We start from the raw sequence: 23,432 nt of genomic DNA, 5'->3' as shown, positions 1-23,432 counted from the left end.
GTATATAATATACCCTGCCTGGAAGTCTACAGGTAGTAACTCCTCGCTTTTTATCATCTATAAAATCTTGTATCGAATAATATACCTTTACCAATGTATTTTTTATAATTGTTGAATTTACGAAACGGCAAAGTTAAAAATGTCTGCGAAATTTTATTATAGAAACGGATACCTTGCCTCAAGAAGGATTTAGTGACTTTTGACTATTTATTGACGCTTTCAATAACGGATACATATATTATATTTGCGTAAGTTGAGTAGGTAATTAATATAGTAACGCCTTCATTGTGAAACAGCCTTAAAGGAACATTAGTCTCAGTGCTGACCACTATGGTACAAGACGCAGTATTGTGAGTTGAAGTAGAGGATGTAAACAATTATTAGCCGTACATATATGTTTGTATGTAAAGGTCATTTTACGTATTTAGAAGTAAGTTTAAAAGCGTCATTTTATTTAACATTCTAATTGATTATATCAAAATATAAATATTAATAGTAACACTCTTCTATACTAATATTAGAAATGCGAAAGTGTATGAATAAATTTTCATGAAATTTTGTACGGAGATAGTTTGACCATGGAAAATAAATAGGTCACTTTTTTAATTCACTTCTCGAGGAAATAACATTGTTGTGACGGTGAGTGGGTTATAGGTGAAGTTTCATAAATTTAAAAATGTACACACTGTGAGTAGATCTGAGGTTCTACGAGGGTGTTATTTAAAATTATTATTGAAATGAGACGCTATTACCAGTCGAGTCGAGATGGCCCAGTGGTTAGAACGCGTGCATCTTAACCGATGATTGCGGGTTCAAACCCAGGCAAGCACCGCTGATTCATGTGCTTAATTTGTCTTTATAATTCATCTCGTTCTCAGTGGTGAAGGAGAACATCGTGAGCAAACCTGCATGTGACAAATTTCATAGAAATTCTGCCACATGTGTATTCCACCAATCCGCATTGGAACAGCGTGGTGTATGTTATATGATAATAATATATTCCAAACCTTCTCCTCAAAGGGAGAAGAGGCCTTTAGCCCAGCAGTGGGAATTTACAGGCTGTTGTTGCTATTACCAGAAACTACAATGAATATCACTTTAAAAATAAAAACAAGTAATATATACAGCAACTCAACAAAACACAGAGTAAAAATTACAGCTTACTGAACCAGATAAAATCTTATAATATTTTTAAATTAATCGATTAATATTCCGTAAAATTTAAATAAATTATAATAATAGATTCATTTTATTTTCATACATTAATTGAGAGGCATTTGCGTGATTTAAATTCCACGCGAGTTTTATCAACACATCACAATTGGCTCAGATTCAATGAACGTACAGCGGTCAGGTGGCACGTTTTCGGCGAACCGTAGTTTACGACTGTCGATGTATTAATTTTATTTTAATATATTTACTGATTTTAAATTTACAATATATTTATACATATTCACGCATATAATTCACTAGCTGTGCCCTCGAGCCTGTGCATTTATTTAACAAAAAAAATATTGTAGCCAAAGTTACTCCTTATTATACCAGTTATCTGCCGGTGAAAGTCCCGTCTTTATCGGTCCACCCGTTTCATAGATTAGCCGGAACAAACAGACAGACAAAAATTGTAAAAAAATGTTATGTTTGTACCGTGTATACATACATTGATTAAAAAGGGGCTATTTTAATATTACTGTTTGACACTCAAATTTGATTAAATGTATAGATTACATGGTGCTAAAATATAATTGACCTAATAAGTGAATATATATAGACACACAGTAGCGTGTCAAGCCACGTTCAAGTAACGGAACTCGCGAACAGTATAATTTGTAATATTACGCAATACATTTGGAGCCACTTTTGACCCCCTCATAACTCAATGACAATATCCAATCCAATTTAGTTTTTATTGGCGTGTGAAGTGTACGAACTTACTTTTCTTTACCAATAATTGTAATTCAAGCGAACATGCTTTATTATTTACTTTGATATATTTAGTTTTGTGATTATAGTTTTTATTTCTTCAATCTCCCATTCTATTATGAATTATAATTCGTTTTTTATCAATTACCCATATTGGAGCAATGTTCCGTTAAGCTACAACAGATGTGAAAAAAGTTAGTCGAGCTGTGGAAAATTTACAAATATTTGCTGTTATTTTAAATTAATATATAAATAAAGCAGTAAATAAAAAAAAGTGTTGTAAGATACCTAGTTGGAATGAAATTTCTTTTGCTTTATATTCATACTGGAATGTTTGAGTATAATTAAATGACAAGAAATAACATCGGTATTAAAATACCGTTTGAATTTAAATCTTAACAGAGAATCTGATTGAATAATGTTTTATAATAAAAACAGAAGGAGGAGTGAAGATCGCGTAGAGAGGGCGTGCTGCTTTTTACTCAAGTGACAATATCTGCCAATACGCTCTAATGTAAGTAGCGTTACAAAATAAAACAATTGAAAAGCCATGTTATACATTTTAAATGTGCATTAAATCTGTATCTAGAATGATGTACTATGTATTTGTAGGTCTGTATTAAGTGTCAATAGTTGGCTTATTACAATCCCGCAGATTCGAAGGTTTTGGGTTCAAAGTCCAAGTCAGGTGGATAAAAAGTCAGTGGGTTTTATTATGGAATAAATCTGGGTTACAGTCCGAAGTCAAGTTTAAAATGGGTAGCGTGGAACTGTTCCATAGCATTATGAAAGAGAGAGAACTATTATGTGTCCTGCTTATTTGAGTTTTCCTTGAGATTATCGAAATAGGTTTGGATGGAAATAGCCAATCAATAATTCGTGTACTTATTTTAGTATTTTCTTTTACTATCTCATACGCGTAAATGGCTTAGTATATCAAATGTACGTTTATGATTGCATTATTATGTACACTGCACTTTGTTACATACTATATTAACATAAAATATAATTCTGATTCTACTGGTACACGATAAATAATTTACACATCTCAAATTCCGTAACAACGGGTCCAGATTCGATGAACATTTTGCGGTTCGTCGGCACGTTTTCGGTAAACCTTCGATTACGTGTATCACTACATTTCGACTGTGGTCCAGAATTACGCTATTATGTTATAAGCTGTATACGCACCTCTTCGCAAATAATATAACCTTATTTTGATGGGCAAATAGGCCACATGAAGGTAACTGGTCACCATCTCCCGTGTATTACAACAACAACGACAGCCTGTAAATTTCCCACTGTTGGACCAAGATCTCTTCTCCCTTTTCAGGCTCAGAACATATTCCAACACGCTGTTCCAATGCGGGTTGTTGGAAAATAATGTGGTCAAATTTCTATGAAATTAGGCGAGTCAAGATGGCCCAGTGGTTAGAACGCGTGCATCTCAACCGATGATTGCGGGTTCAAATCCAGGCAAGCACCGCTGTTTCATGTGCTTAATTTGTCTTTATAATTCTCGTGCTCAGCGGTGAAGGAAAACATAATGAGGAAACCTGCATGTGACAAATTTCTTAGAAATTCTGCCACATGTGCATTCCACCAACCCGCATTGGAACAGCGTGGTGGAATATGTTCCAAACCTTCTCCTCAAAGGGAGAGGAGGCCTTTAGCCCAGCAGTGGGAATTACAGGCTGTTGTTGTAGGCACATGTAGGTTTTGATGTTTTCCTTCACCATCAAGCATGAGATGAATTATAAACTTAAATTAAGCACATAAATATTCAGTGGTGTTTGCCTAGGTTTGAACCTGTAATAATCGGTTAAATCACACGCTTTCTAACCACGGGGCATTGCGCCTAAAGAAATATTAATCATTTCTAACGACACCAATGTTTCAATCACTTTGTGAACCAGGATTATATCCCCTGTGCCTGTAGTTAAACTGGCCCACTCATCCTTCAACCTGAAAAATAATATTGCTGAATATTTGATGTTAGAATTCGTGATAAGTAGGTAGTATCTACGTAGATGGGCTACTATTCAATATTTTACTTTGAGGTAGTCTATTACTCAGGATAACTCCTATACTATTGTATAATTTATATATTATTGGTGTTAACATGACCGAGCGTGGAACACCATACTCAGTAGAGTGGGGTACTAGAAAGGTATGGTTTCCTTCTGCGGATATGTTTTTGTCGTACCCCGCTTCAACGAAGGATACCGGATGAATATTGCCACCATGCAATCGTTCTATCCCTGCCATGAGTGTTGATGAATATATATGGCTAATAATTGATTACCTAAGGTTGGCCAATCGACAGGGCATCATGCTGGCAAGCACAACACAGATGCTTTAACGTCGCCGACGATACTCAGTGCATTAGCACAGGCGAGTCCCACATTGTACTTCACGTTTTGTTTCAAAACGCGATCTTCCAGTATAACAATTCGATAGTCTAGAATGTTATATTTCACGGCAATAATCGAACAAATGGCTGTTTTCTATATTCGTTTTTTTGTCTTAACGCTTACATTTACTTACAGACTATTTTATATTCAGGAGGAGAGGCCAGTGGAAATCTAAATAAACGGATTAGAAAGGTTCGCCGTAATATATGCTGAGTAGCTTTGTTCCGTCGCACGTGTGCTGTTTCGAAAACAAGAAATCTCATTAAGGCTACCGGAAAAACACTGAATATCCGTTTACAATAATATATTTATGTTTTATTTTTTTGGTATAAAATAATTGGCTTAACTAACTTTTGTGTAACAGGTTACTTCCTCGTTTGCCCTTTGGGTAAGGGAGTTTTTTTGCGTCAACATTTTATTTATAATCTTATCTTTCGAATTAGCTCTTTAAGTATAAATAAATAAAAATAAAAATATATATTGTATAGAGAACAAAGTATAAGGTGCTTGTCCCTTGAAGAATTCCTCCAGGACACCCAAAAAGGTAGGATTAATAAAGGCAGTTAATTAAAAAAAATCATCTTTCCATATATTTGATTGAGCTTATTTTCTTATCTAATCTGAAAGTCAACATGTTAATAAATTACCCATTCCGATGTTATACAATCATAATTTAATTAATATTATATTTAATATGTAGAAATAAAACCAACATAAAAAACAAAGTAATTATATACGAGTCATACTAAAAAGCTACTGCATAAATCATAACAGCATTAAGCGTGGTGGCATAAATGCTAGCGCCATTTTCCCGTCAAATTGCAATTCTGATCAAAATATTATTGAATCAGAATCAATTGTATCTTTCTATCAGTGAAATTCTACGCTGCTACCACGCTAAAACTACGAACTACGCCGTAGCGTTTAACGTAGCAGGTGTTTCGAACTGAATAACCGAGTTTTCAATAAATGCTAAAACAATTACAATTTTTAACCGACTTCAAAAAAAGGAGGAGGTTCTCAATTCGTCGGGGCCTTTTTTTTTTTTTTTTTTTTTATTTTTTATGTATGTTACCGAATTACTCGAAGATGGCTGGGCGGATTTTGACAATTCTTTTTTTGTTTGAAAGAGCATGTTTTACAGGTGGTCCCATTGTCAGGAGATCAGGATCTGATGATGGGATCCTGGAGAAATCGAGGGAACTCCTCAAATTTTATAGGCACACCTATAGTGATTTCAGTTTTATTCAAAGTGCTTTGGTCATATGCTCACGAAAAGTGACATTTGATGAAGTGGAACTGATGATGAAGACCACAACTGGTAATCAGAACCTATTAGTTAGTAACTATTTTACGGGTTTAGTTCTATTTCTTTAAGATAGTCTTCAAGCAATTGATGTTAGTAAACATGCATATGATGAAGTCTAGCTATGGTGGATTACCAGGAGAATTCCTCAATGATTAACGGCATTGCATCGGGAAAAATGGTATTGTCTTATAGGCGATGAGCAGTTAACATTAGGCTATTGTAACTTAGGTAACGCTTAATTTGAGTTGCAGTCCACATCGTATTGAAACGGCGTTGAGTTATGTTTAGAGTCGAAAGCCGAAATGTACTGAGTATAATAAAGTGAATGATAAACACTACCAATTGTAATTATAAATAACAAAACAACACTGAAAAGCATTAAATAAATTTTTATAAATAAAAAAAAACCGCCTTCAAAAATGAACTAAAAAGAAAAAAATAATCAGTTACATCCATATCCAATTTACGATTTTTTAATCACCTTTTGAAGTCGGTGCCAACAAAGTAAATAAATTCCTATATTGAAATAATTTAATTTGTATCGATAGTAAGCTTTGTCTAATGGTGTTATCTATACAATAAATAGATTTAGTTTTTGTATGTATGTATTATGTATTATGCACCTATATTAGCAATGTTAGCACCGACTTTGAGAGGTGATTAAAAAATCGTAAATTGGATATGGATGTAACTGATTCTTTTTTTCTTTTTAGTTCATTTTTGAAGGCGGTTTTTTTTTATTTATAAAAATTTATTATATATGTGTTTTAAAAAGGTATTTTAATCACATCGGGCGAGACATCAACCATCACTAAATTTATTGATAATTTTAAGGGTACTGGGTAAGTTTTAATGATTAAAATTTATAACTAACAATCTTATCCGCGAACATTTAATGCATATAAATTATTATTATTTTTTATGCTATAGGTTTGCGGACGAGCATATGGGACACCTGATGGAAAGTGGTCACCATCACAGATGGATACTGACGCTGTAAGAAAGATTAACTATTCCTTACATCGTCAAAGCGCCACCAACCTTGGGAACTAAGATGCTATATCCCTTGTGCCTGTAGTTACACTGACTCACTCACCTTTCAAACCGGAACACAACAATACTGCATACTGTTGTTTAGCGGTAGAATATCTGAGGAGCGGGTGGTACCTACCCAGGCGAGCTTGCACAAAGCCCTACCAACAAGAAAAAGAAGAAAAGAAATATAAGATCAATCTCTTTTTTTGTAGTCGGTTAAGCAATCCACATTTATTTCTTAGAAAAATACAACATAAATCTTCTAATAATGTCACGGAATCCCATTTCAATCAATTTTATATAAACCTAGAAAAAATAAGCAAGAAGTTTCCTTGCCCCTCCTGAGCGTCTCAACTGGTTTCCCCTTATTTCCCGTGAGACTTTATTTTAATTACGTTACTCCACGAGATTTTGTTTAATGTATTGCGACTTTTATTAAAGCAATAAAATATCACCGCTAAGCGAATGTGAATTTACTTTTGAGACATTTTTCTGCGATTTTGTCGAATCGAATATACATTTGGAAATGATGAAAAGCGTGTAACTTAGTGTGTATTTTAAATCGAGTTTTGGTAAATTTGATTGAAAGTGAGATAGATATATTTTACCAGCACTTTATTTACCTTTTTACATATTTCATAAACAATTTGAACAAAGAATTCGGCTTCATAAGCAGAAAATGCATTACAAACTAAATTGTGTTTGCACTACAAAGTTATCTGAAGTCGGCGAAAATAGTGCAAACTTTTAAAAACAGTAACATTTAAAGCTTTTCGCTTACAAACAATCGTAACTAGTTATAATTATATCCATATCGACATATTAATTTATATACGACGAAATTAAAAAGTATATTAATTTTTGACATATTGAACTCTACAATAGAGTCAAGTGTCAACTTAATTTAACACTTTATGTCTTTATTGTTCGACTTATTTTATGTTGCGATTAGAAGTACCGCTTAAAACCTTGTTCAATTAAGGGTTTACCTTGTTCAAAAAAAAAAATCATATCCAACTTGAACTTTTTGAGATTACTGCGTTCAAATCAATTCTCCAGGTATAGGTACAGTTCGATTGCGATCCTATGCAGGTAAAAACTATTAAGGTACTGAACTTCGTAATTAACGAGTAATTAGCGTATTTTTATTGAGTAAATATAAAAAAATATATGATTATATTAATTAAAGCTAACGTAAACTAGGTACGTAACGTATACGCATGTGAAGATTTTTATAATGAGATCGATTCCTATTAAAGGTAAATTTTATTTATAACGTTCTAAATTCGAAATTAATCTGATTTTTTAATACGTAAATGTTGAATATTAATCTACGATTACGGTTTTAAGCTCAGACAAGTCTCAGTGAATATTATAACTCAAACTCTTTTGGCACAAATTTTGATCGAACTACTGAACTGGCTAAAACCGTCACGTAAGGATCCAGTCCAGATTTCTCTTTTTTCATGTATATCTTTGTCTCTGTCTCTCATATAGGGTTTTATGTAATTTTATTTTTATTATTATTATTTTTTTCCCTACTTAAAATCGAAGCCGAATCGGCTCTACAATTTATTTTCGAATAGAATATTTATCAAATAGATATATAATATGTACTGTACAAACGTGTACAGTATATATTATATCTCCAAATAAATGTTATATTACAAAGGCTTACATAAATTGTTATTAATTTTCATTAAAAGTCGATGGTTTATCAGTTTCAAATTTAAAGCATATTTTAAGGCTATCGATATGTTATACTACAAACTAAAAGATCAACCTCCAGTAATAAATTAAGAGCCTGAAGAAAGATAAGACCATTAATATTCTACTGCTCGGTAAAACATGTTCCCTTAAGGAGAAGTTTTGCAGCTAATCCCACCACGCTGCTCAAGCGCGGTTAAGTGAATACACATGTTGCACAACTTTATAAAACACATGTAGGTTTCCTAACGATATTTTCTTTCCCCACTGAATTATATGAAAATTGAACGCTTCTTATCTAGCTTAAACCACTTGAAAAAATTTACGTGTTTTATACAATGACCCAGTGGTTAGATCGCGTCTATCTTAACCGATGATTTCAGGTTCAAATCCAGGCAAGCACCACTATATATATGTGCTTAATTTGTGTTTACAATTCATTACATTTACAAATTACATTTTACTTTTTCCTTCCTTTCCTTTTACACGATGTTTTCCTTCACCGCCGAGCACGAGTTGCTCGGCGGTGAAGGAAACATCGTGAGGAAACCTGCATATTTCTAATTTCATCGAAATTCTGCCACATGTGCATTCCACCAACTCGCATTGGAACAGCGTGGTGGAATATGTTCCAAACCCTCTCCTTAATAGAAGAAGAAGCTTTAGCCCACCAGTGAGAAATTTACAGGCTGTTACTTTATACAATGGTCTTTATATAAGAATGATAAATACATTACTAACAATTATAACTAACTAAATTAAGTTTGAAACTCATTTTCGAACACGTTCGAAATATGTTAGTGAGTGATCTGCGATATTGAATACATTAATAATTATTAAAACAATTGAAAGATACATGTATTAAAAGATTCTTTTTTTTTTAATCGTAGGACAAACACATTTACGCGTTTTTTCCAGCATTTTGATATCACTAGCCCTAAAAATGTAGTCGTACCCTCGTACGTACTTCTCATCGGTCTTCTTTACGAAGTGAATCTCTCTCTTTGCGCAGCCACTCCGTAGATTTCTGAGACATACTAGCTATTCTGGTTTCGGATCATGTTGTTTATCCAGGAAGAAGTACAAGCACTCAAGCATAGCCTCCATCAGAATGTGATGCATCCTATACTAGCTAGACTTATGGATATCACCATAAGTCAGTGTATAGTAAGGGCCACGAGTATTCACACAACAGTACTGTATGCCAGAATTTTTTACATAACAGTTTTACATAACGTGCGATGGAAAGGCCTCAAATTATTATGTTACTGAACTTTAATGGGACAAAATTGAATGGATGATATTAACCACGGAACTCCGAAAACACCAATCCATGCTCCGCTCCATAGTTTTTTTTTTTTTTATACTTTTCATTCCTGCGTTCATTTAAGTGCTCTCCACATAATGTGAAAAATTTCATATTTATTCGTCCGAATACATACTCGTATGAACTCGCATAACCATAAAAAGTTTTAAACGGTATTTAGTTTTAAAAGCAATTGAGATGTATAATGAAAACAATCGTATGTTTATTTTTAAATTCACGTACAATGCATCAATTCGTCTACAATTATTCTCCAGAGGTTAACAGTGCTGTGAGGGATTGTACAAGAAATTGAAAAATGTTTCAGCTGAAATTGCTCTCTGTGTTTGATTTCTGTTCGTATTTATAGACGATTTTTAAATATTGTAGTCAGATATTTTTATATGTAGATTAAGCTTCTGCATAGACCTTTAAATTGGAAGACAATAAAAAAATAGGCCAGAAACATTCGTGAACGTGTACAATACCAACTCGTCAATATTCCATCACAATGAAAGTTTTACTAGATGAACGACTTACATTTTGTACAATAAATACGTCTTACTTTCATGCATAGGTGTATTAAAAAATGCATGCTTACGTAATACAAAATACTTTGTAAGGCTAGTTCTTTTTTTCTTTGAACAAAATTTTAATAAATAAATTATATATAGGTAACAACCATTCATCATATATTCTAGCGCCAATCAGCAATAAGAAATGCATTTCGGTTTAAAGGGTTCGTGAGCCGTGCACAAGAGACATAACATCTAAGTTTCCAAGATCGATAGCGCTTTGGCGATACATTATTTTACGAAGGATGAAGGTGAGATGAAGATTGGAAAATATGGGCGGTGATGACCACTTACATGCTGCTGCTCTTTTTATTAATTTTAATAATTATCAATATTTTCCCAATAAAAGCAGTCTTATTTGTGTATATCTCTGACAAGATGGCAAACTTTATAAAATTGTTTTTATTTAGTTTGTGTAATATAGAATATTTTATTGTTACTAAGGGGCAAAGTTATTAATTAATCAAGTAACTCAAACAAAACCATCGCCTGAAACCCAATTCAAATAATAAATAAGTAATTAAAGTCAGCAAGATTTTTTGTAATAATAAACTTAATACAAAAATATAAATTTAAACTAATTACTTCTGTTACTTGAATCTGGTTAGCAAATGTTTTTGTTCAAAGTGTTGCAATGCGAAATGCTGCTAGCATTCTTGCCACCATTACACGCACTCAAGATTTATACAGTAACTGTTTTTAATTCATATTTGTATTCATTTATTTAAGAACTGAATGTTAATAATTATTATGTAAATAAATATATCATATAACTTTGCTGTTTCGTAAATTCAAATCGTTTATAAAAAATACACTAGTAAAAAAGGCATATTATTCGATACAAGATTTTATAGATGATAAAAAAGCGTGGAGTAAATACTTGTTGACTTCCAAGCACGATATATTAATTTAAATAATTGTATTTAACTAATTTGACTTTGTATTTTTTAAATGTTGGAAAAGATTAACTACTGAGTTTCATGCCGGTTCTTTTCGGTAGAATCTACTTTCAGAACCGGTAGTAGCTTCACTTAATTGTAAAATGACGATTTAAAAGTAAAAGCCTACTTGAATAAAGTTTATTTTGATTTGATTTGATTCGATATTTATGAGACATATGTGATACATTTAATTGATGAAAAGTTTAATTTATGGACTTCCAAAGTAGAAACTTGAAAATTAATTCAGTCTTTTAAATAGGCGATTCGTCACAAATGTCGTAAAAGCGTACTTGTTAAGAGTTCATTTCGAATTTTTTCCAATGCATCTTGCGTACCGTGATTATTCAGCTATATTTAATTAAAGCAATATGTGTTAAGGCATAAATTTTCGTTGACGTCGCGATATCGAGTTATGGTTATCAGGATTCTCGTTGTATCGGATATGTTCAAGATCTTAGCATATTAAACACGTTGCATATTCATATCGCAGGGACACTACAAGTCATCAAACTAAAACCAAGCGATTTGAGTCCTTTTTAATAAAGCACTATTGTCTATTTTTGTTTGATATAATAAACACTTGTATGTTGCTGATAGAATCTTAGTTAGCGATTTACAATTTTATTCATTCTTGCTATGTTTGAAGTATGCATTTTGAATAATCAGCAATATTTGAATTGTTTTAATTATTATTTAGTATTTTACATAGTACTAAAAATAAAGTAGAGACCGTCTAGTTGATAGAACCCGGTAAATAACATTATATCCGAGGCTAAAATGCTGATTTTAATATTCTTAATTTTTATTAGTATCAGTTAAATAGATTGTGAAAGCATAGTAAGCAGATGTCAATAAAAAACGGCCATCTGGCGTCATACATTTTTTTCTCAGTATTTTTGGGCTTTGGTCAGCTACTCCAGGCTGTTGGATCGTGTCAACATAATGGAGTCAAAAGTGAATCGTGACTCATCAGTTATCTCTTCAGGGTGTAAAAGTGATGACGCGCTCCCGAAATTCACAAACTTATGTCAATACGTTCATAGCACAAAAGTTTGTAATTTTCCTTTCATGTGAACACAAATTCATATGTTATTCGTTAATGAAAGCATACGACCATTAGGGAAGTATAAAAAACATGTCCCCTTGAAACAAAATGAAGTGAACAATCTCACCAAAAATGATACTCGAAGTTCGTAAAATTTATCACAAGAGACGGTATTTTGAAGGCGCGTTCACAAAGATTTGGTCGAAAGCCAACTCAGAAAATTGTTTAACCTCGAGGACTTTTCTGAGTACATGACAAACAAAAGTATGTGGCCAAAAGTCCATTAAAATGGTATACAACTAAGTTTTGATCCGCAAAACGGTACATCACGTCACGTAAAACGAGTACCATGATATTTTGTTGCGCAGATCAACTTATATTGACTATGGAAGTTTTTATTCAAGAGCCATAATTTAGTAAGTGTAAGTAAATATTAACCTGAAGTCAAAAAAAACCAAGATGGCAAAGTGGTTAGAACGCGTGCATCTTAACCGATGATTGCGGGTTCAAACCCGTGTTTATAATTCATCTCGTGCTGCCTGCATGAAATACATGCAGGTTTCATGCAGGTTGTGTGTGCAATTTCATAGAAATTCATGAGTATTCCACCGAAACTCATTGGAACAGCGTGGTGGAATATGTTCCAAAAAAACTTTTCCACAAAGCGAGACGAGGCTTTAGCCCAGCAGTGGGAAATTAACAGGCTGCTGTTCTATTCAAAGAGGTTTTTATAACACGATATATTATCTTTATATATTTCTTTTAAATAAAACGAGTTTTTTTTATTTATAATTATTAAAAATTTTAAAATAAATGATATATTTATTTGTTACGTCGTAAGCATCCAAACATCTTGGATTTTCATTTGATTATCGCCTGAGAAAATTACTTAATAAATATTGTAATTCTTAATCAACGTGCGTAGTAATTAGTTAATTTGATCTTAATTCGCGTAAATCTCGTTGGCGCGAATTTCACGGTAATATATTAAAGGCACAAATGAAAAAATAGATATAGATACATATTTATTATATTAAGTATCATCATAAAAGTCATATGAATATATGACTTTTATGATGATAGATACATTCATTATTAGCCAGTGAACTGGTGACTGGAAGATGGGTTCAACTGGATTCATCTAATTGTAACACTATAAATTTGTGGTTATTTTCCACTACTGAATATTAACGCAAATATTATTATTGAAATTTATTTTTAAACGCCGTATTAATATATTTTTTTATTTCATATAATTAACAATTAATAATATATACAGTACAGTGAACTTACCATTGGTAGTCTTCATTCAATTAGGTCAGGATGGTAATGTTATGACGACCCAGAGACTCACTGGTATCTACTAGCACTTCTAATAATAAAGAACTTCTTCTAATACCGAAACGTCATCAAAAATGTAACTGTGTAGTGTAGTGTATTTAAATATATTTCAATTTTGTCAATGATTCTTCTAATTAAATTTCATTAATATTCCTTCATCGGCTCCAACAAACTTGTGTAACAAACAGCGGACCATCCAAATATTTGCCTCTATACATATATTAATATTGGAGTATATGTTTGCCTGCCTCATATCAGATATGAAAATAAGCGCTTTTTATGAAAAAGTCTATTTTTATAATTTCTGTCTGGCTGTATGTCTGTTTGTTCCGGCTAATCTCAGGAACGACTGGACCGATTTTAACAGGACTCTCTCTCATTGGCTGTTACCAGATGTGATAAGGAGTATCTGAGGCTACTAAAATACGTATTTCTTTTTAAATTCAATCGCGCACTAGTCACAGTCGTGGATAGTTTATAATATATCTTACAGTAAGATATCATAAAGTAGTAAACATTTTAAAACGTGTTATCAAATTAAAACAGAATTTATTCCAATAAGTAGAAAGTAGAACGTGAAAAATATAATTATATACAATCTTTTTTTATGAAACAGGTTGGCGTAAGACCATATGGACCACCTGAAGGGAAGTGGTCACCATCACCCATAGACAATGAACACTGTAAGAAATATTAACTATTCCTTACATCATCAATGCGCCACCAACCTTGGAAACTAAGATTCTATTATGTCCCTAGTGCCTGTAGTTACACTGGCTTACGCACCCTTCAAACCGGAACAAAACAATACTGCGTACTGTTGTTTAGCGGTAGAATATCTGATGAGTGGGTAGCACCTACCCAGGCGGGCTTGCATAAAGCCCTACCACCACGAAAAATTATATCAAATAGCATATAGATTACAATTATTAACACTAAGGCCTTAAGGATATACAATTAAGAATTTAAAATTCTTAATAAACAAATCACGACGGCATGGAATGTTGGCAAGAATGCTAGCATTTCCCCGTTGAATCAGAATTCCGAATCACTGGGCAAAAAATGAATGAACCCTCCAGTCACCATGGAAGCAATAAGGCGAGGTGTTATACTTCTATTGGTATATTTTATAAATATTCGATATAATTTTATACTTATCTAGCAAGGTAATAGAATCTTGAAGATTTATTTCATTTATTTTATATTTTATATGAGTCGAGATGGCCCAGTGGTTAGAACGCGTGCATCTTAACCGATGATTGCGGGTTCAAACCCAGGCAAGCACCGCTGAGTCATGTGCTTAATTTGTCTTTATAATTAATCTCGTGCTCAGCGGTGAAGGATAACATCGTGAGGAAACCTGCATGTGACAAATTTCATAGAAATTCTGCCACATGTGTATTCCACCAACCCGCATTAGAAGAGCGTGGTGAAATATGTTCCAAAACCTCCTCAAAGGGAGAGGAGGCCTTTAGCCCAGCAGTGGGAATTTACAGGCTGTTGTTGTTGTTTTTATTGTATATGCAATTTAATTAAATATTATATATACTTTACAGTAATACAATATTTATTTTAATAAAAAATTATAAGACTAAATTGTCGTAAAGAGAAGTTCGAAACAACGTTTCGTTCATTCACACGCTTAAACCGACCCGATTTTATTTTTATGCGTCTGCTAAAAGGCTGTTTCGAAGCAAACTACTGCTGGTTTGTGAATATTCCACGTTCTAGCTTCGAGTTGGACGTGATCACAATTCGAATGCTGCGCTGCTCATGCTATGTCTTTAATAGCCGCCATAAATTGAATATGTTAGCTTCTACAAATGTAGTAAAGATGCAATGAAAATCACTAGGAAAACATTATTATGTATTCATCAAAAATACTTTAGAATCTATTTAATATTTTTTAATTTGAGACCTTGAAAGCTGAGATGGCTCAGCGATTATAATGCGTACATCTTAACCGATTATTTCCTGTCCAAAATACTATATATATGTGCTTAATTTGTGTTTATAATTCATCTCATGCTCGGCGGTGAAGAAAAACATCGTGAAGAAACCTGCATGCGTATAATTCCATCGAAATTCTGCCACATGTTCATCCCACCAACCCGCATCGGAACAGCATGTTGGAATATATTCCAAACCCTCTCCTTAATAGGTGAGGAGGCCTTAGCCCAGCTGTGGGAAATTTACAGGCTGTTATTTTACTTTTTAAATTTCGAATGCAGTTTTAAAACCGCGACCACGCTGTTCCTGTTTATTTCGAAAATGTTCTCTTGCTTTAATGCGTATATTTGGATTATTACCTTTTGCTTTTAAACCTTAAAATTATGTGTGTATGCATATGTACTATTTACATTTACATTAATTTTAATAGGTCTTCTTAAATGAGATGTATAATAATTTAATTTATAATGATTACATATATGGAACACGTTTCTAATCCTCCCTTCACACTGAACTGAGCGTCTACTTTATTGACATGTTCAATAGAAAATATGAAATATTGTACAGATCGCTCACGTACCGAGTTGATACTACAAAATTGCATCCCTGTCGCGTCTAAAGTCTGTCGACTTGAAAATTATATACGAGGTGGAAGTTGCTTATTGCCGTTTCTTATTGTGAGAGTTCGTCACGTTCAAAGGCTTACTTATATAGATATTGAATCTTTCGATGCTAAAGAGTATCTCATTTAATACTATGAATTTTAAAGTAACATATTTTGTTCAGTAATAAAATTAGAATATTAAAATTTTCGGTATATAGCGTGGGATGAAACAGGGATCAATTTTAGGTCCAGTTTTATTTAATGTATATACACCTGATATTATTTTTCTATTCTGCTAATGCAAATACATTCTTAGAAGCAGAAAATACACTTTTCGAAATTTTAATTTTAATAAATGATAATGAGGCGTAGAATTAGTTCTGACAAAACAAAAATATATGTCTTATAATGGTTCTTTGTACTCGGATTCTGTACGTTTGTTACGTAGTACGTTCTGAGCTAATAAAATTGTATGTTATTGCAACGAGCTATAACATACAACTATGACGATTTCAAAACCAATACTTCATTAACATTTATTTTATATGTAGTACAAATTGTCACCTACTGCTTAGCTTAGGTTTAGAGAAGAGTCGTTAAGCCATAGATTAATAGCTTATGACATACCATGGTATTCAAACACATGTTACAGCTAGTTTCATAGAATTCGGTTCAGTAGTTTGGCAGTGAAAGCTTAACAGATAAGCTGTGCCAGTCTAGGTTAATACCAGTGACGAGTTATTCCAGCGCCAGTATTCTGGGTTCAATGATATTTTAACCTATATAAATATAAAGACAGAACATAAAATCGCAGTTTGTGGTAAGAAAAGTAAAACTTAAAAAACAATAATAAGTAAATCGAAATCATAAGCAAAGTCATAATTATTTTTAATTCTATGCTACCAAATTGATTTGAAAAAGTAGTTTCTTTCGCGGTTTTTGTAACGTTACGTTTACAAAGTAAATGCATATTGTAATCCATTTTATATCTGATTTGAACACGGAAGTATTCGCGTTAAAATAATCTTTCGAAACACGTGGAATTCTGGTGGAATCCAAGACAAGTTGAAACATATATACATTTAATGTCTTGTCTGAAGAGAGGAATAAATCTTGTCAAAACTTCTAATCTGATCCGCTTCCGAGTTTCTGGTGAAAGTACAATCCGAAGCAAAAGTTGTTTATCATATTGTTAAATGTACGATAAAAAACGAGATAAAATTTTCTTACAATATCATACACGTTTATATTCAAATGTAATTCCGATAAAAATGTTTTGTTTTTTTTTTTTTTGTACATAAATTCCCATGAAAGGCATTGTTCTGATTTTGGTAGAGATTTGAGATTTGACTGATTCATCAACGAAAAGTCAGTCATAAATGGCAGATGAGGGTGAATCAAAATGTACATGAATAAATGATTTAAAAATAATTCAACGTCCATTAAATTTTTCCATAATTATTTCTCTCTTTCGCTTCCATACAAAATTATATATATAGTATGCCTGTGTGTATGTCTGTCGCCATTTCACGAATAAACTAATGAACCGAATTTGATGAAATTTGGTGTGAAGCAAACTTGAAACGACATAAGCTACTTCTTTTTCCTAACTCATTATAATCAACCCCTAAAACATTATTATATATGTTATTTCAAAGTTGCTTAGCTTGGTCTTTAAACATCTGATAATGCTATTAAGTTGACAAATATCGTGGTGAATGAATTAACAAAACCATGAAATTTAAACATAAACCAATAATTTTACATATATTTTTATGTGATATCATAATTGTTGTTATAGCTTGTCAGCATAAAACTATTTTACCAGCTCATTTTTACCCAAACCCTATGATTGCGTATGTTCAATAGAGAAATTTCATATCACAGACAACCCTATCTCACGAAACGGTTCGTTTTATATAACTTAATTTACAAGGGTTAACATCAGAGGCATATAATGGCTAAGCTCCTCAAATAACAATTGTCTGGGGCCGAAACCTGTGTTTAAATTTAATTAAATACCCGAGTTCAAAGACTGGGAAGCCACGTTATTTTCTTTCACTCGTCAATTTACTAGATGTATATTTAAAATGAGATATATAACTCATCTCGAGGATATTTGTTTTTGATTAATTAACTTCACAAACTTACAAATGGATGTCATGACGCGTAGGAATTTAATTGGTTTCAATTAAGAAGGTAGTGAAAATAATTGTTCCTGTTCGACCGTAGTATGCGATGCCCAGACATGCGATCAGAACATTATAAATAAAAATAAGTTTATATAAATGCAACGATCATGATCGAAGGTTTTTTTGTTATATTTGGGAGTAGTGTAAGCTTGTCTGGGTAGGCCTTAATGCCTAATTCTTAGTATAGTATGTTCTGATTCCAATGATGAATGAGCCAGTGTAACTACAAGCACAAGGGATATAATATTTTAGTTACCATGGTTGTTACCAGAAAGAATATAATGACTTTAAGTGGCATGAGCTGAGATGGCCCAGTGGTTAGAACGCGTGCATCTTAATCGATGATTTCGGGTACAAACCCAAGCAAACACCACTATATATATAGCAATATATATATGCTTAATTTGTGTTTATAATTCGTCTCGTGCTCGGCGGTGAGGAAAAACATCGCGAGGAAACCTGCATGTGTCTAATTTCATAGAAGTTCTGCCACATGTGCATTCCACCAACCCAACAGCGTGGTGGAATATTTTCAAAACCCTCTCCTAATTTAAAGGCTGTTACTTTTATTTACTTTAAGTGGCATATATACGTATCATAAAGTGCTGATGTCTAAAGTCAGTTGTAATCACTAATCATTAGCTAATATGATCGTATGCAGTATATTTATATCAAGTTATATTTGTCTTGGTAACTTGTTATTAATCGTTTTCAAAAATAGGTATCAATTTAAATACACACACTTCGAGCACAAAAGTGGCATGGAAGAGCTGTATTATTGCCATAGAATAAAAATCACTATTCATGCAGTTGTTTTCGTCTTCGTTACCCTTTGTGAAGCTTTTTATGATTCAATTTTTTTTCATTGAGTAGACTATGGAAAAATATAAAAGGCTTTTACTAATATTGGAAAAAATACATAAGTTGGTTGGTAAGCATTTATAAAGCTGATATTTCTAAGTGAGTGCTTAAATGATTTTTTTTATTAGTAGCAACACTGTCTATAAGTGTTGCTACTGTGAGTAATAATTTATGTTTAATCAAAGTCATATAATTAAATAAATTTTATTTTATTCAGACCGTATATTTCAAAAATTAATAATTGTAACACTAAACTCTTAGAGGCTATATTTAAAATAGACATTTTGGTAAAATAGATAAATTTCATAGAATTAGCTCTGTAATTAATTTGTTGTTATTTAGGGTTTTATATTAACAAATTGGTTTTAGCTTAATAATTCTATTTTCGGTTTAGATTTAAATTATAAAGTTATAACGTAAAATTAATAATCATCAAGTTACAAATATTTACAGCATAGGATCCTACAAGGAGTAAATTTCGAACCTATTTAATTTATAAGATATATATTTGGTATTCAATAAGATATATATTTGGTAATAGTAATATGTTTCATAATTATAATAACTATTATTTCATAAATTAATCAAACCTATTATTAAAAATGTACAAACATAAAGATAACAATGGTGATAAGCCAAAAATGCTCGTAACGAGTAGATTCCTCCCTAAATTGGCTTAATTGTTTTTTATCATTCACTAAAACTTTAGAAGCTATCCTATTAATTACTTATCCTAATTGATGACGGAGGATTGAATTGTTTCAAAAGATATCCTTAATATTTGATTATAAAAAATTACAATGAAATATTGGATGTGTTAAATGATTTTATTTCAAAGCAAAATCACACACATCAAATTACTAAACTCAATGAAATCATCAATCTACAGATTGATGGGGTCAAAAACTTAAAATAAAATTTTAACAAAAAGAAAAGCCGACTTCAAACAAAACACTATATTAAAACAAATAAAAATGGACTTATACGTAATAAAAATAATTGCATATTTAACATATTTTTAGAATCCCCCTAGATGAAATGAAATGAAAAATATTAGACTATTTAAAAGTCGATTTACGATTATATAACGTAGTTATAGTTATTGTTATATTTAGAACCGGTGTCAGCCACGGGCACAGGCCTCAACAATCAAAAGTAAGAAGCGATACGAGCCCCTTGATTGATCCAGTATATTATAGTATAAAAGGTAATTTGTAAAAAACATATTTTTAAAGTATTCTCATATTGTTTTTTTATAGATATACTATAGGGTTTTCTTGGCTGACACCGACTCCAAATATAGCAATAATTATAACTACATTATATAATCGTAAATTGACTTTTAAATAGTCTAATATTTTTCATTTCATTTCACCTAGGAGGACTCCAAAAATATGTTAAATATGCAATTATTTTTATTACTTTTTAGTGCATTTTTATTTGTTTTAATATGATGTTTTGTTTGAAGTCGGTTTTTCTTTTTGTTAAATTTTTTTTATTTTTTTATTTTAAGTGAATCTGATGTAGACTAACTAATTTTTCTTAATATGGATAGATTAAGCGTGCCGTTTATATGAATCAAAAACTACTTCGTGGACAATTTCAAAAGAAACTTACGAATAAAGCAAAAATAGACTTTCGAAAATGCGGCTTTCATACGTTATGCGGTATGAACTACAATGTACCACCCTCGAATGGGCTGTAATCAACATCAGTAAAAATTTTTTTGCAAAAGAGCTAATATATGTCATACATCATATGGCTTCACATCATATATACCAAATTTGATTAAAAACAGTAAGAAATTCTGCCCCAAATCGCACCCTAACTGTGAGCCGTTTAGGACTTCCATCACTACATAGTATGAAACAAAGTAGCTTTCTCTGTCCCTATATCTTTGAAACTACGAAACGGATTTTGATGCGGTTTTTTTTTAATAGATAGTGTAATTCAAGGGGAAGGTTTTTGTATATAATACATGAACAATATAGTAAAGATAATTAACACAGATAATTTTAGAAGTTTGCGATGTGATGTCGTAAATAAACAAATTCTATACTATATTTAGTATCAGTATTGCACCTTTGCGAAGCCGGGGAGGGTCGCTAGTTGATTATAATATTCGACTATGACAATAACATGAACATAACTATGTTACGGAAGGTGACTAAGATATTTAAATAACAGGATCGCTAACGTGCTCCTCAGAATTGTTCCGTTCCCTTCCGTTTCATTACTTTGTCATGGATGCTATACTCAGAACCTTACCAAACTTTCACTAAACTACCCTTGGAGTATATCCTTTATAATTAAAAAAAGAATCATCAAAATTGGTTGGCACAATTATGAGTTATTCACCTATTTGTCGCACATATACATAATGCAAATTTAAGACTTATATCGTTTTCATAAGGATACCATCATCGGAAAAATATAAAGTTAAAATGGGACCCCACGGGAAGCACTACCTTTCAAACAAAAAAAAAATATAAAAATCAGTCCACCCAGTGAAAATTTATGAGGTAACAAACATAAAAAAATAAATTAAAAAAATACAGACGAATTGATAATCTCCTCCTTTTTGAAGTCGGTTGAAAAGAATACCGACATACATATCTAACAAGACTGACTCATTTAATGTTTAAAACAATGTATACTTTAAATATTCTAAACTTATACATTTTTATATGAATGTTTCATTTTTTTGATGGTATAGGTTGACGGACGAGCATATGGGCCACCTGATGGTAAATGGTCACCATCACCCATAGAAAATGAAGCTGTAAGAAATATTAACTATTCATAACATCGTCAATGTGCCACCAACATTGGAAAATAAGATGTTATGTCCCTTGTGCCCGTAGTTACACAGGCTAACTCACCCTTCAAACCGGAACACAACAATACTGAGTACTGTTATTTGGCGATAGAATTACTGGTGAGTGGGTGGTACCTACCCAGACAGGTTTGTACGGCACAAAGCCGTACAACCAAGAAATTACCTACCTATTCGAATTATTTTCATGACACATTACAAATTTTATATTTGTAATCGTATGTATTAGTTCTTCTGACTCGTAATTTTCTTAGTACAGAGTAGGAAACAAATACTGATGTGACAAAATTTTATGCAATAGGGTATGGTCGACTGCTAAATTTAAAGAAATCGATATGGACATTTAGTGAATTTAAAATAAAAGTATGAGCATCTGAATATTAGCCTAAGTTATCACGGGTTGGAAATCAGCTACTTATGTAACCGTCAATTCCGCCTTATTCAAACCGCATTGGAAAAGCATGATGAAATAAGCCCCAAACATTTTTCGAAAAGAAAATGGGCATTCTAGCAGTATATTAGTAATCTTTGGGCTAACAGTCTTCAGCCCAGCTTCAAAGAGAAGCAACAGAACAAACAACTTTATAGTCGCTTTATATAGCCAAGGCTCCATCTTTGCAGATAATACACATGTTTGTATTTTTCCTGAAGTCAAAAATAGTGAAAGCGCCTTTGAAAATTTTATACGTAATAGTTTATATTTAAAGTTACCAATCTTATTATATAAACAATAATTAAAACTTGTGTAATAAGATTTATAAAATTTCTCATTACCTCACTAATGTTTTTAGTCAGTCTATAAACCAATAATGTAAGTCTCTATTCCAAATAATGTAAATTTGTCCAATCGTATTTGCGTGAATCGGGTATCAAACATTATAATCTACAAACTCATGAATATACTATAAATGGAATTAAAATAAAATCAGATATATGCCACAGTAATAAAAGAAAGAAAATCAATTTGGCACAAATATTTGCCATGAAATCTCCGCAAGAAATGTCTCCATTGACGTCGACAGCTGCGTCCGTTTCGTTCAGATTAATGGACAGGTTTTGTCTGGACGACTTTCATTTCCTACATCCAAGACATGACATTTGTGAAAAACTAATAAACAGCGAAACATATATTTTTATCAATAAAAGTTTATTTTATCTCGTAAATTTTGATATATCTCTCAAAGTATCCACCAAAGTGAAATTAAGCTTCATTCTTAATGAATTCGAATTACCGATCGAAATTTGAAGATACAACTTTAATTACAGCAAATGTAACAGACTGTTTATAAAAATATGTGATTGGCTGATCATATACAACAAAGGACAGATTCGAAAAGCCATTGGAACTGATGGGTTTCGAAGCAGAGATCGTGGATCAACAACGTCCTTAGATCAG

This window comes from Vanessa cardui, chromosome 9 (genome assembly GCF_905220365.1).
Source record: "Vanessa cardui chromosome 9, ilVanCard2.1, whole genome shotgun sequence".
Classification (NCBI taxonomy): domain Eukaryota; kingdom Metazoa; phylum Arthropoda; class Insecta; order Lepidoptera; family Nymphalidae; genus Vanessa; species Vanessa cardui.
This window is presented reverse-complemented; position numbering follows the sequence as displayed.